General features: G+C 41.9%; 1 pseudogene; it reads right to left on the bottom strand.

The window, feature by feature from the left end:
• Window positions 1–8,039: 8,039 nt before the first annotated feature.
• LOC109186216 lies at window positions 8,040–9,808 on the bottom strand (annotated as a pseudogene).
• Between the last annotated feature and the right edge of the window lie 3,391 nt (window positions 9,809–13,199).

The following is a 13,199-nucleotide window of genomic DNA, read 5'->3' as shown; positions in this document are numbered from 1 at the left end:
GAATACAGTGATAACTCAAGGACTGAATCAAAACTTGGATATAACTTAAAGACCAAAGATGCAATTTTTTCACTTAATTCAAATAAGTGAATAATCTGTCAATCACGTGTTTCTATAATTAACTTTTATTCAATGCGTGTTTCTATAATTAACTTTTATTGAATGCTTAAGAATACGTATGTATTTAAGCAAATTTCTAAATATTTATGAATAAACATTTAGTTAATTTTATAATTTCATTTTCTTCATTATTTTTCATATTATCAATTTTAATTAAGGGAGTTGTATTTACAAATTAAAAGAATTTAATTTTTTTTTTTGAAAGTTACTGGTTCTATTACATTGTAGTATCTGTTCATATACTTTCTCAATCTACTGAAACACAAAGAACCAATAACGCCTCCACTGAGGCTCGAACTCATAATCTTCCAAATGGAAGTCCAACCCGGGTACCATTGGACCACATAGTCCTGGTAAAGAATTTAATTTTTAAATTATGACAGATTAAAATCATGTACTTGAAAGATAAAAATGTGTACTTGAAGGCGAACAAAAATTACATTCAAAGGCAAATTCAATTGATGCAATTTATGATACCAAAAAGTGAGGTTATTCAACTTAAGTGTTATTAAACCAATTACTCATACAAATCATTTGTAAATCTCACAAATTTCATTAGAAATTTAGTTATATGTTATTGAAAAAAATGCACAATATATAACAAATGTAGCCCAAAAGTTGTGCACTTGAAGACAAAAGAACATGCACTTGAAGGCATAAAATTGTGTACTTGAAGGTAAAAAAAATTTGCATCGAAAGAAAAAAAAAGAATTCACTTGAATGCTAAGTAATTTTTTTTGTTTTTTTTTTTTTTTAAATTACACAATAGTAAGACATAGATACACTTGTAGGCATTAAATTGAGCATTTGAAAGCATAAAAGAAACATGAGAAATTTGACATCATTATGCATCTCAAAAGTTCTAGTTTGATTACCTTTGTTACTTAGTAAAGAAAATTGATAGGATAGTGTGTTCCACACGTCTGAAGACAATAATAAAGTGTTTCTTTGTTTGTGCTAAGTCTTAAATTTGTTATACGAGAGTTAAGTTCCAAACGAGTCATACTAAAGTTATTAAAATGCTTTTAAAATTGAACAAACTAGAAATAAGAGGCTAAAAAGTGAAAAATAATGTTGTGAAAGTAGTTTTGATATAAGAAGGAAAATAAAATGTGAATTTCCTACTTTACCTCTCAAATTTTAAATATTTATAAAAAATTGAATTTTTGTATATTACAATTGAATATGGTAGATGTGAGATTTGCATATTATATTGCAGGGCGGCTCTGATCTGGAGCTGAGATAACAAAATTAAAACACCTGTGGTACGGTTGTCTCATTAGTAAGTTCTCTTTACTTGGTTTGTAGGTAATAAGAATAATAGAATGGTTGACGAGTGGTTGTGGTAAATAGCACTGTAGCAGTAGCCTAAAAGTTCTGATGTGGATCCATTCTGGAGATGATGATGAGTGAGATTAAAGAGGAGGAATAAGGAGGTTATACCAAGCTTGATATATATAGGACAATGGTGAATGGTGATGCATGCATGTTGAAGAGAGATTATATGAAGGCTCACCATGGGTTTAATTCTGCTTGGCAGATCTATTGTTAGAATTATATATAATATGGTGGTCTCACAATTGTTATGCTATGGACCCGTGTCCAGCATGCAGGTAACAGTGCCGTTAGGCACTGTTATCTCTTTTTTTTTTTTTTTTTTTTTTTTTTAAATTTCATACCGCTTCGTTATAGGAGTATATGTTCATAATTTTATTACTATATGTTAATAACTGTACATTCATAACTCCATAACTGTACATTCATGACTCCATAATTGTACATTCATATTTTTCGAAGCTCTATGTTCACAATTTTAGAGCTCTATGTTCATAATTTTATCAGTATATGTTCATAATTGTAAGTTCATAATGTCAGAGCTCTTTGTTCATAATTCGATCAATAACTGTACATTCATAATTCCATAACCGTAGATTCATAATCTCATAACTGTACATTCATAACTCCATAACTGTACATTCATAATCTTCGAAACTCTATATTCACAATTTTAAAGCTCTATGGTCATAATTTTATCACTATATGTTCATAATTTTAAGTTCATAATGTTAGAGCTCTGTGTTCACAATTTCATAACGGCATAACTGTACATTCATAATTCAAAAAAAAAAATAATAATAACGCCGTTAACGACAAAATACACGCGATTTTTTTTTATAACTAAATGACACATTTTTTTTTTTTTTTAAAACGACGTCGTTTTGGGCCCGTGTCCACAATTCACTGTGGACATGGGTCCAAGGCATAATTTGCCTTTAAAATAGGCCCAGGCCCAGATGAAAGACAAATAAATCTGTTGTGCATCACTAAAGCAAATCCAGTGCATTGAAGGCCCACTAAAGTCCACTACGCCAGCTTGAAGGTTTAAACACATCTAGAAATTAAATGATCTTGAGCTAATATGATCAACGTCCTTAAGGAGATGTGTAGAGACCAACGTTGACCATGTCCAAGCTTGTAACGCGTGAATCTTCAGGCAGATGAGTGTAACGCGTTAATATTAGATGGAAAGATACCATGCATTAATTGCACCGCCCAAGTATCTCGGAGATGCCAAATACAGCCACCTTTCCTTCCCAAGAACAACCGGACGAAACGCCGGAACTCCGGCGCCACCCGTTAGCAACATAAAAGCACCGATTAGCAGAGGAACTCACCCGGAATGTTTCGCCGGAAAATACCTCACGAAACCAGTAGCACAAACAGAGCACACCTCCCGTCGCCGGACGTCCAAGACACACCCCTCCGGCCACCATGAAACATGGAGAGCCAAAGTATGAACCACCTGGAAGGATCCACACGTCGGGGAAGAAGGTTGACGCCGCTGGAGCAAAGAACTCACCCCCAAAACCAGCCGGCAGTGGGTCCACAGTCTCGGCTGCCGGACGATTTGGGTAGCGCCGTCGAGAGCCTGCCTCACGTTTGAGAAGCAAAGTCAACGCCGGAGAGATGCCTTGTTCGCCGGAGAACACGCAGCGTGAAAAACACCGGAGAAACCTTCTTGTTGTCTCCGGAAAAACGTGACCGCAACTGGGTTTGTAATTATCGGAAACTCCAAGCAGATAGAGACAAAAAAAAAAAAAAAAAAAAGCAAATTGTCGTTATTGATCGAAAAAGACAAAATAGCAAATTGCCGGCGGTGAAGAGCTGTTGAACTTTGTATTGTAAATCTTTGTGTATCGCCGTTGACCAAGATGAGTCGCCGGGACCACCACTTCGAACACAGGCATACTGTTGATATTTTAATTTTAAAACATGAACAGAATTGTAAATCTTTCAAAGCAAAAAACAGATACATGAAATGAATAAATCATAAAGCTATTCCAGTAGACAAACAAAAATAATTTCGTAGTTCACTGGAAAAAAGAAACCAACAGACTCATAGAGGATGACAATAAATAATGAAGTCATTCATCTTTTGATTTCCATTCATTGTTGAGATGAATTGTTTTGCAAGTTTGTCAATGGCAATACCTACAATTGTTATATAGAGGATGATAATAAATAATTAGTAAAATATGATTGGAATAGATATGGATTGACACTTCATTTCTTCGATTTTATGCAATTTAACCCATAACTTCTTAAATTTGAACAATTAACTTTTTTTTGAAAATTTTCTGCGGTGCTTCATTAGAAAAATGCTGAAATAATGTCTGGTGGGTGAGTATCCCAGTACATAGTATCAGGTTGCTGATAAGCCGTAGTGGCTAAAGCATGAGCTAAATAATTGTCCGATCTAGAAATATAATTAAAAGAACATGACTGAAAATAAACGGCAATTTGCCTGCAGCTATCAATGGCATAGCCAACGTAAGAGCGAAACGCAGTGGTTGATGATGTAAGGTAGCGTTGTAGTGTCAAACAATCCGTGTAGATCTCAATATTCTGTTCACCTCGATCCTTTAGCCATGATAAAACTTCCTTACACGCCAAAGCCTCAGCCATAAGTGGTGACGTACAGGCCGGTAGTGGCGCGGTTAGTGCCGAGATATAGGCTCCATCTCCATCTAATAAAACGGTCCCTACAGTTGCATTCCCTGTCTCGTGTAGATATCCCGCATCGACCCGGCATCTTCTCACTGGCGGCACAGAGGATCCGGCGGCGTCGGCAGCACCGCGGTCGGCGGTGGGACTCGCCTGGGCAGCGTGGCGGTTTTCCGTCGGCAGCGTAGCAGTGGCAGTGGCAGCCACGGCTGGGCGGGACTGAGTCCATGCGGTCTTGGCTGCCGCTGCGGCTCTGAGTAGGGACCCCGGGCGTGGTAAAAATGCCTCCCAAACTGCACCATTTCGAGCTTTCCAAATATTGTATAGAATTGATGCTGCATATAACATTCCATCAGAATCTAAAATATTTAGAAGTTCCCCAAACCAAACATGAAAAATATCCGTGACAATATTGGGGATTGTAAGGTTGGATTGATCCCAAATGTTTCTTGCAAAATCACACAAGACTAATGCATGCATTGTATTCTCATGTGATATCCCACACATAGCACAATATGGGTTCACCTCCACCCTCTTTAAAAGCAAGTTCGTAGTTGTAGGCAAAATATCACAAATAGCTCTCCAGAGGAACATTTTCCACTTTGGTGGAATTTTTAGTCTCCATAAAGCTAACCAATTAATAAAGGGGCCTTGATTATTCTCATAATCTCCCACCAATCGTCTGTACCCGCTTTTCACAGAATATAATCCTCTCGGGTCCCCGTACCAATACCATGCATCATTATAATCCCGGGATACAGGTACTCTCATAATTCTCTCGACATCCGTAGGTTGAAATAAATCTGATAAAATTTCATTATCCCATGTACCAGTTTGTTGATCTATTAGCCCCACTACTCTGGCCTCTCGTAACTGTATAGGCATCTCTGTTTGTATCATAGGGTCCTGGTCATCCAGTAACCATGGATGGGTCCATATAGATGTAGTTTCCCCATTCCCAATCCTTCGCCTGACCCCACTACAAATTATGCTCTTTGATGCCATTATACTCCGCCAACAAAAACTGGGATTATTTCCTACCTGCGCATCAAAGAAAGTATCCCTGGGAAAATATCGGCTTTTGTAAACACGAGCTACTAAGGAATCAGGCTTAGTGAGCATTCGCCATGCCTGTTTCCCCAACATAGCTAGATTAAATGCACGTAGGTCCTTAAAACCCAATCCACCATACTTCTTAGGAACACATAGCTTGTCCCAAGCCTTCCAGTGAACTCGGTTGTCCGTCCCAAAACCCCACCAATATCTATTCATCGTTCTTTCTATAGCCGTGCATACTGATATAGGTAGCAAAAAAACACTCATTGAGAAGGTAGGCATAGATTGTGCCACACTTTTCAACAGTATTTCTTTCCCTGCCTGAGACAATAGCCTTTTATTCCACGACCCAATTCTTTGGCGTATTTTATCCTCAATATATGCAAAAGCCTCAATCCACAATCCACAATCCTCAATCGTCTCCCCAAACCCTCGAAGAAGGCTATTCGGATGTGGATTTCCCCCTCTCTTCTCATACTGATATAGCAAATCATTAAAATCCCCTACCACCACCCACGGGAGATTCGATTTTGCCGCCAACATTCTCAACAAATCCCATGATTCAGCACGCCTATTACGGTCCGAATAACCATAGTAACACGTCATTCTCCAGGCTGGATGACCTGTCATAGTTACCTCAATATCAACGTAGTTTCTTGAGTAACTAAGGAGTCTCGCCGTATTATTCTTCTTCCACAATAGCGCTAATCCACCACTCAAACCATCATTGTCAACATAAAATAAGCCTTCGAAACCAATCGTAACACGAAGACGCTCAGCATGATCTCGCGCCACCTTAGTTTCTATTAGAAATACAAAGTCGGGTTGCTTTTTGGACACCATGTCCACCACCTCTCGAACTGTCCGTGGATTACCCAAGCCACGGCAGTTCCAACTCAGCGTACTCATTGGGCTGGGCGGGTCTGTGATCCAGAACCCGCCGTAAACAAGTTTTTTGAGCCATCCACCATCGTCACATCTGTACCATCCCCTCCATTCTCACGGCGGCGCTTTGCCACTGCCGCCACCACCTCTTCGGCCTCGGACCTCTCGGCCTCCTCAACCGGGCTACTCCGTACCACCGGTCGGCGGCTCGGATTCCCATGCATCGGAAAGTCCTTCGGCTTTCCACCAAGAGGAACCAACCAAGGGTCCCCTATCTCCCGTGGCCCTCGGTTCCCCGCCACTCATAGTTCCGCAGAGTACGGATACCGTTCCACCGGTATTCTTGCTTCCCGAGCCTTTATACAAAACTTATAGGAGTGACCCAGCATACCACAACAGAAACAGAAAGTGTGCAGCCTCTCATACCTGAAGTTAACCCAACATGTTGTTCTATCCTTCTTCAGCAATTTCATCTTTCTCTTAATCGGTTTATCAACCGGTATAGACACCCGAATACGATAATACGTGATCCAAGGCTCCCCAATAAACCTCTCGTCCAGTTTGACAAAAGTTCCAATAAAATTCCCAACCTGCTCAAGAATCGGGATCCCCGTGTATCCCATCGGTAAATCATGCACTTGTACCCAGAGATCAATCGTATCCAGCACAACATCAATCGGCATCACACCATCCGGAACCCTCTTGCAAACTAACGAATGATTGTTAAACGACCACGGCCCCTCTTCCAGCACATACTCCACATCCGTCTCATGATAAAAAACAAAGAGGAACAGATTCGGTTGAATTTCCGAAACCTGAACCCCTTGTACCGGTTGCCAAACGGATGCCATGACTTGCCGCATATACTCTGCCTTAATGATTTTGTTCGTCAGAAAACGGCCCACAACGCCCCACGTCTGCTCCGTCACCGCCTGGCCACCGTCTTCGGCCGTCCCTGTCGGCGCAAACACGGCATCCTCCTCCTCGTCTAGAACAATGTCCGCCCACCGCCGTGTCAGCGCCGCTACACCATCCCCCTCCGTCGCTGCCATACGCACTTGCTCGCTGCGACTAGCGTCGCCAAACATTGATGATCACCGGAAAACGAAGGAAACCGTCGGAAACCTAGCAAACCCTAGGGGAGGAGAAAACTCTAGCAAACCCTAGAGAGAAACTTAAATTGTTGTTCTTGCATTTTATTTAATTCTGAACAATTAACTTATTTTATAAGTAAATTGAAGATAATAGAAGGTAAAATTGATTTTTTTTATAAATAATAATAATAATAATAAGATAAGCCAACAATCTGGCGTCTCTACGGAAAAGCCATGCAGCCCTCTCCGTCCAATTGGACGAAACTGGATGGAGCATCCAACTAGACAGAGGAGCCGACAGGTTTCTCTGACCGGTTGGACGGGAAGTTTTTTTAATTAATTTAATTATTTTATTTAAATTGAAAAAATATATTTTAAATTAAAAAAAAATTATCTATTATTTGGAGATAACATGTTAATTAACTTTTTCTTGAAACTATTGAAAGGCCAAATTTATAAAATAGCAGAAATCAAATTGAAATAAACAGGTTACATGAGTTCCACTGGTTATTGGAAACTAAAGAACTATCCTATATATAACTCTTGAATAAGAAACAGATTAAAGACAACAAGCTTCGATAATTCATTATTGTTTTGGTTCCTCCGCTGAAATCCTCAACTCTACAACCCCCAACACTTGTTCTACAAATGATGTCCAAAACAACCTGTGATGAAGAGTAATCTAAGCTCTTCAAATCTTTTTATGTCTTCAACAATGGTTGCAATCTCACCTGGGATTGGATGGGTGTTCTGCAGTTGAGCCTAAACTTTTCCAGGAATCAAATTGCAGGTGGAAAAGAAACCTCATTTCTACACTCGATCGTCTGCAAATTAGAAAGATAGAGCAGGAATAGTGCGAAATTCCTGTTGGTATTGACATTAAAAGGTGAGAACAAAAGACCGGGCGTCTCTCCTTCGTCCTGCTACACTTGGATAGACATATACTTTATTAGCAGCGCAGCCATCACTCCCCTCCTCCTCTTTAATAACCTCGACGTTCAACATCGGCCTCTGTTTGGCCAGATAACGACACCCATTCATAGTGACATTGCAGGACGACATCCAAAGAGACCTCATAGATTCATACTTCTCTAACCCAGATAGCAGTGCAACATTTCCAAATGCCACTGAGAGAGTTTCGAGTTTCTTGGCATACTGCCCAATATATTCGAACGTAAGGTCTGCAGTTTTTTGCACGTCTTTACCACAGCACCGAAGGCCTCGTCCATAGGCTCGTTTGTGAGATAATCGGGTTGGCCTGGATTCATTATGCAGAGACGAAAATGGGTGAAATCGGGACAGTTGTGCACAACGGTAGCAACAGCAGCATTTGTCATTTGCCTGCAGAAGTAGAGACACTGCAATAAACCCCTTCTCAGTCACCCTGCGATCAAAAGGATCTGCGGGGAAGACTCGTACTTCTTCCAGCAATGGACAGCTATGCCCGACAGCCTCTAGTCCCTTATCTTCAACTGTATCAAGAACCCAGAGGCGACGTAAGTTTGGGCAATGCTTAAGAAGCTTGCCAAATTCACTACTCCGAATGGTTGCATAGCTCAAATTCAAGAACGTCAGATTGGCACAAGCTGGATACAGAACCGGAAGAAAAATAGAGGTGACTTCCCATAAACCCGAAAGGGTGCTCAGATTTTTACACTTGCCAAACACATCTGCTAGCTCGGATAAATCCCGAGGGGTGAGATCTTGCAGGAACGACCCACTACCAAGCTCCACCAACTGAGGCGCCCGCATAAGCAAGCATTGCAATTGCAGTGGGTTGATGTTCATATTAACCTTGAAAACCCTCAACGATTTGCACCTACCCACAAGTTTCTCAAGGGCGTCAAAACTGACTTCGCTATTCAGGCTCGCAAAGTTGAGGATTTCCAGTGACGTAAAGTCTTCTGGAAAGCAACTGAGCCAACTGCCACTATAATCGTCCATACCATTCTCCTGTATGTCAAGCTCAGTCAAGTTCTTGCAGTGAGTAGCAATGGCTTCGATCCCATCAGTGCTAAAACCATCACAGCTCAACAAAGAGAGCGCCTTAAAGCTATGAAACCACGTAGCTAACAACTCCAAACTCTCATCGCTCACCGTCATTCTCTTCAGCCTCAACTCCTCAAGCAAAGGGTAGGCTCTGGCAAAAACAACTAGCCAATCATGAATATCACCACCCCAGTTCTGAGGTACCAAATTCAAGTCTGAACATCTGGGCTTTCCCTTAAGAGTAAGGCTCTTAATCTTGGGAAACCTCCTGGCAACAATCTCAGGAGACACTGAGTAGCAGTTGCCAATGAAGACCTTAGTTCGACTCCGCCTATCGGCATGGTACCAGTCCTTGCACACAAGCGAAGCTGAGTTCCTGTCTTTGTGGGACTCCAGGAAAGAAAGGACCTTTTCCAGTACCTCATCTGGAAACGCACAAGGAGGAGGCAACTGAGTTGACTCGGGCAGCGAGTTATCTGCATCTGTGGAGTTCTTGAGGCCTTTTGGGCATGGATCCATTTCCATACCTTATTAAGATTCACACCTTAAATCTCGCAGCAAAAACTGTGTACCTCTGCTGAGGAAAAGCTTGGAGGAAGCAAGCAGAAGAAGAAGAATTATTGAAGAAGATGGAGAAGAGCCAAATAGAAGTCCAAGCAGCCACTTGGATGAAGACGACAGACAAGGCAGTAGGCGAAGGCACCTAACCCTCCAGTGGTGGGGCAGTGGGGTGATTTGTACACTCAATCTCATGTGCCGCCACGTGTCCGCACCGCGTCGTACACTTAGGGGTGAGCATCTGTGGTTTTCGGTTTTTTTTTTTTTTTGGAAATCAAATAAACTTCATTAACTTAAATCAGTATAGAGATCGTTAACAATACAAGAGGGAGGAGTAGACACCCACTCCTGACGTACAGACATAGAACAGGCTTCCCGAGCAAGAATGTGGGCAACACTGTTCGCAGTACGATTAACATAAGAGATAGCAACGCCGGTAAGGGAACGAAGCATATCGATAACATCAAGAAGCACAAGATCGCATGAAGACACTTCTTGAACATGGTTGAGACTCTGGACAACCAGCTGTGCGTCACATTCAATTTGCACGTTGTGGAGATTGATCCTCTTGATCCAGCTCAAAGCCTCTCTGATGGCCATGGCTTCTGCCTCCTTCGGTGATGAAGCTCCTTCACCTGGAATACTTGATGCCGCTACGAACTGGCCGCAGTCATCTCTCAAAACCCATCTGAAGCCCGCACGGTTATTCTCTAAATTAATAGCAGCATCAGTGTTCATCTTCAGGTAGCCTGGCAATGGTTTCTCCCATTTGCGGATAACTGGTAATCTTGTATTGGCGAAACTAGAGGCCTGTTCTAGAGCTGAGTTCCAGTCCGCCAAGAACAACTTCGTACCCTCAACAAGTCTTCTGCTGGTGGTGATCTTGTTATTCCATATCTTGTCGTTCCTCGCAAGCCAGATTCTCCAACAGATCAATAGCAGAAGACGACATTGATCCTTATCTAGCATGGCCACATGGTGGTCGACCCAAAACTCAAAGGAGGGGAAGACACTGGTACTGACTGGAATGCCACTAAGATCCCAGCACTCCTTGGCGAAACTGCAATTGATAAAGAGATGTGAAGTTGTCTCCTCCATTGATTGACACAAAGAACAGCAATACTGGCAATCCACCCTTCTGGAGCGCAAACAATCAGCTGTTGGGAGGCATCCTGAGCAAGCTTGCCACGCGAAGACCTTGATTTTTCTAGGAATATTTAGTTTCCACATGGTAGACCACTTCTTCTTGTTGATAGGATCATACTGAGTAGAAATTGCCTTGTAGCAGCCCCTAACACTGATTATACCATTCTTATCATCATTCCAAATAAGTTTGTCTTTTCTCGCAGCGATAGGGAGGGGAATACTAAGAATTAGATTTGCATCCCGTTCCCCAAAGATATCGCCGATAACATCAGCATCCCAACACGAAGACTCCTCCCTAATCAAAGTAGATACTGGTGCGTTCTCAAGCAGAGGGAAAGGTGGTGTCTGCACCATTGCGTTTGTTAAGCTTGGCAGCCATTTATCACCCCAGATTCTAACTGATCTTCCATCACCAATTCTCCACCTGGTATGGCTGCGAATTATGTCCAAGGTTTCAACAATACTGCTCCATATATACGACGGGCAGCCCCCTTTTCTTGCTTCCAAAATAGAACAATTGGGAAAATATTTTGCTTTATACACCCTTGCTACCAATGAGCCTGGGTTTTGTAACATTCTCCTTGACTGTTTAGTGATCATAGCCAAGTTGAAATCTCTCATATTTCTGAAATTGAGGCCGCCCCATTCTTTTGGGCAAGAGAGGTGTTTCTACTCCTTCCAGTTGATACCCCGTCTGCCATTGCATTCCCCCCTCCACCAAAACGAATTCATGGTTCGTTCAATGTCCCTAATTAGTTCTTTGGGCAGGAGAAAAAGACTCATCGCATGTAGAGGAACAGCCTGGATAACATTCTTCAGCAAAATCTCTCTTCCTGCTCTAGATAGAAATCTGTTTGTCCATCCCCTCATTCTTGTGACAATGCGCTCCTTAATAAAACTGAGGATGTTCCTTTTGTTACGACTAATGATAGAGGGGAGTCCCAGGTAGCTGCCGGCTGCACCATCATTCCTAATCTGGAGGATGTTCTTGAAAAACTCTCTCATGCCACTGCCAACATTAGCACTAAAAAACACGGCTGACTTATCATAGTTGATAATCTGCCCGGAAGCCTGACCATAGTAATCAAGAGCCTCTTTCAACGCCATACTCTCCTGTTGGTTGGATTTGATGAAGAAAAAACTGTCGTCGGCGAAAAAGAGGTGGGATATTCTCGGGGCCTCTCTGGCAATGGCAATACCATGAATGATGCTTCGAGACTCCATATTGCTCAGCATCGCGCTTAGCCCTTCTGCAAGGAGAATGAATAAATATGGGGAAAGAGGGTCCCCCTGGCGAAGACCTCTCTTGGGCAGAATGTGGCCAATTTCCTCCCCTTCCTGAATAACACTGTAGGAGACAGTAGAAACGCAATGCAGAACCAGGTTGACCCATTTTACATCAAATCCCAGTTTGAGCAATATAGCCTTTAAAAAAGACCATTCTACTCTATCATAAGCCTTTGAGATATCCACCTTGATAGCTGCAAAACCTTCCTTCCCTTGCGTTTTCCTCCTCAAAAAATGATGTGTTTCGAAAGCCAACATAATATTGTCACTTATGAGCCTTTGTGGAACGAAGGCACATTGATTTTCCGAGACCAAGGAGTTAAGCAGCGGCTTCAAACGGTTGGCGATGACTTTTGAAATGATCTTGTAAGAGACGTTGCAAAGGGCAATAGGTCTTAAGTCCCCCATCGTTTGTGGATTGTTCTTCTTTGGGAGAAGTACAATATGTGTATGATTGATCCCGTATGGCAGTGTACCGGAGGCAAAGAAAGAATTACAGAGATGAACCAAATCATTACCTAGGATGTCCCAATAAGCCTGATAGAATCCCGGATTAAAGCCATCCGGTCCCGGAGATTTATCTTGATGCATGCTAAAAACGGCCTGCTTAACCTCGTCATGAGACACTCTACGGAGAAGGACCGAGTTCTGGCTACTAGTGATTTTTGGTGATAAGCAGTTGATGACCCTCTCAGAGTCTCCTGGGCTACTGGAAAAGAGGTTATGAAAGTACGTGGATATGAGGCTGTGTAAGTCTGGACCACGATGCCTCCAAAGACCTTGATCATCCATGAGCTTGTATATTCTGTTTGTCTTCCTTCTACCATGAACAACATTATGAAAGAACTTAGTATTTGCATCTCCTTCTCTATACCAAGACACTTTGGCTCGTTGTCTCCAAAAATCACTTTGTTGTTTGAGGGTGGCTAGATAGTTTCGTTGAGCTTCGCGGAAAGAAATCATGCTGTGATGGTCATGCCTCTCACGCAAGTTATCCATCTGTTTCCTGTATCCCTCAATTTTCAAATTGAAATTCTTGGTCAGATCCTTGCCCCATCT

This window comes from Ipomoea nil, unplaced genomic scaffold, assembly GCF_001879475.1.
Source record: "Ipomoea nil cultivar Tokyo-kokei standard unplaced genomic scaffold, Asagao_1.1 scaffold1407, whole genome shotgun sequence".
Lineage (NCBI taxonomy): Eukaryota > Viridiplantae > Streptophyta > Magnoliopsida > Solanales > Convolvulaceae > Ipomoea > Ipomoea nil.
This window is presented reverse-complemented; position numbering and strand designations above follow the sequence as displayed.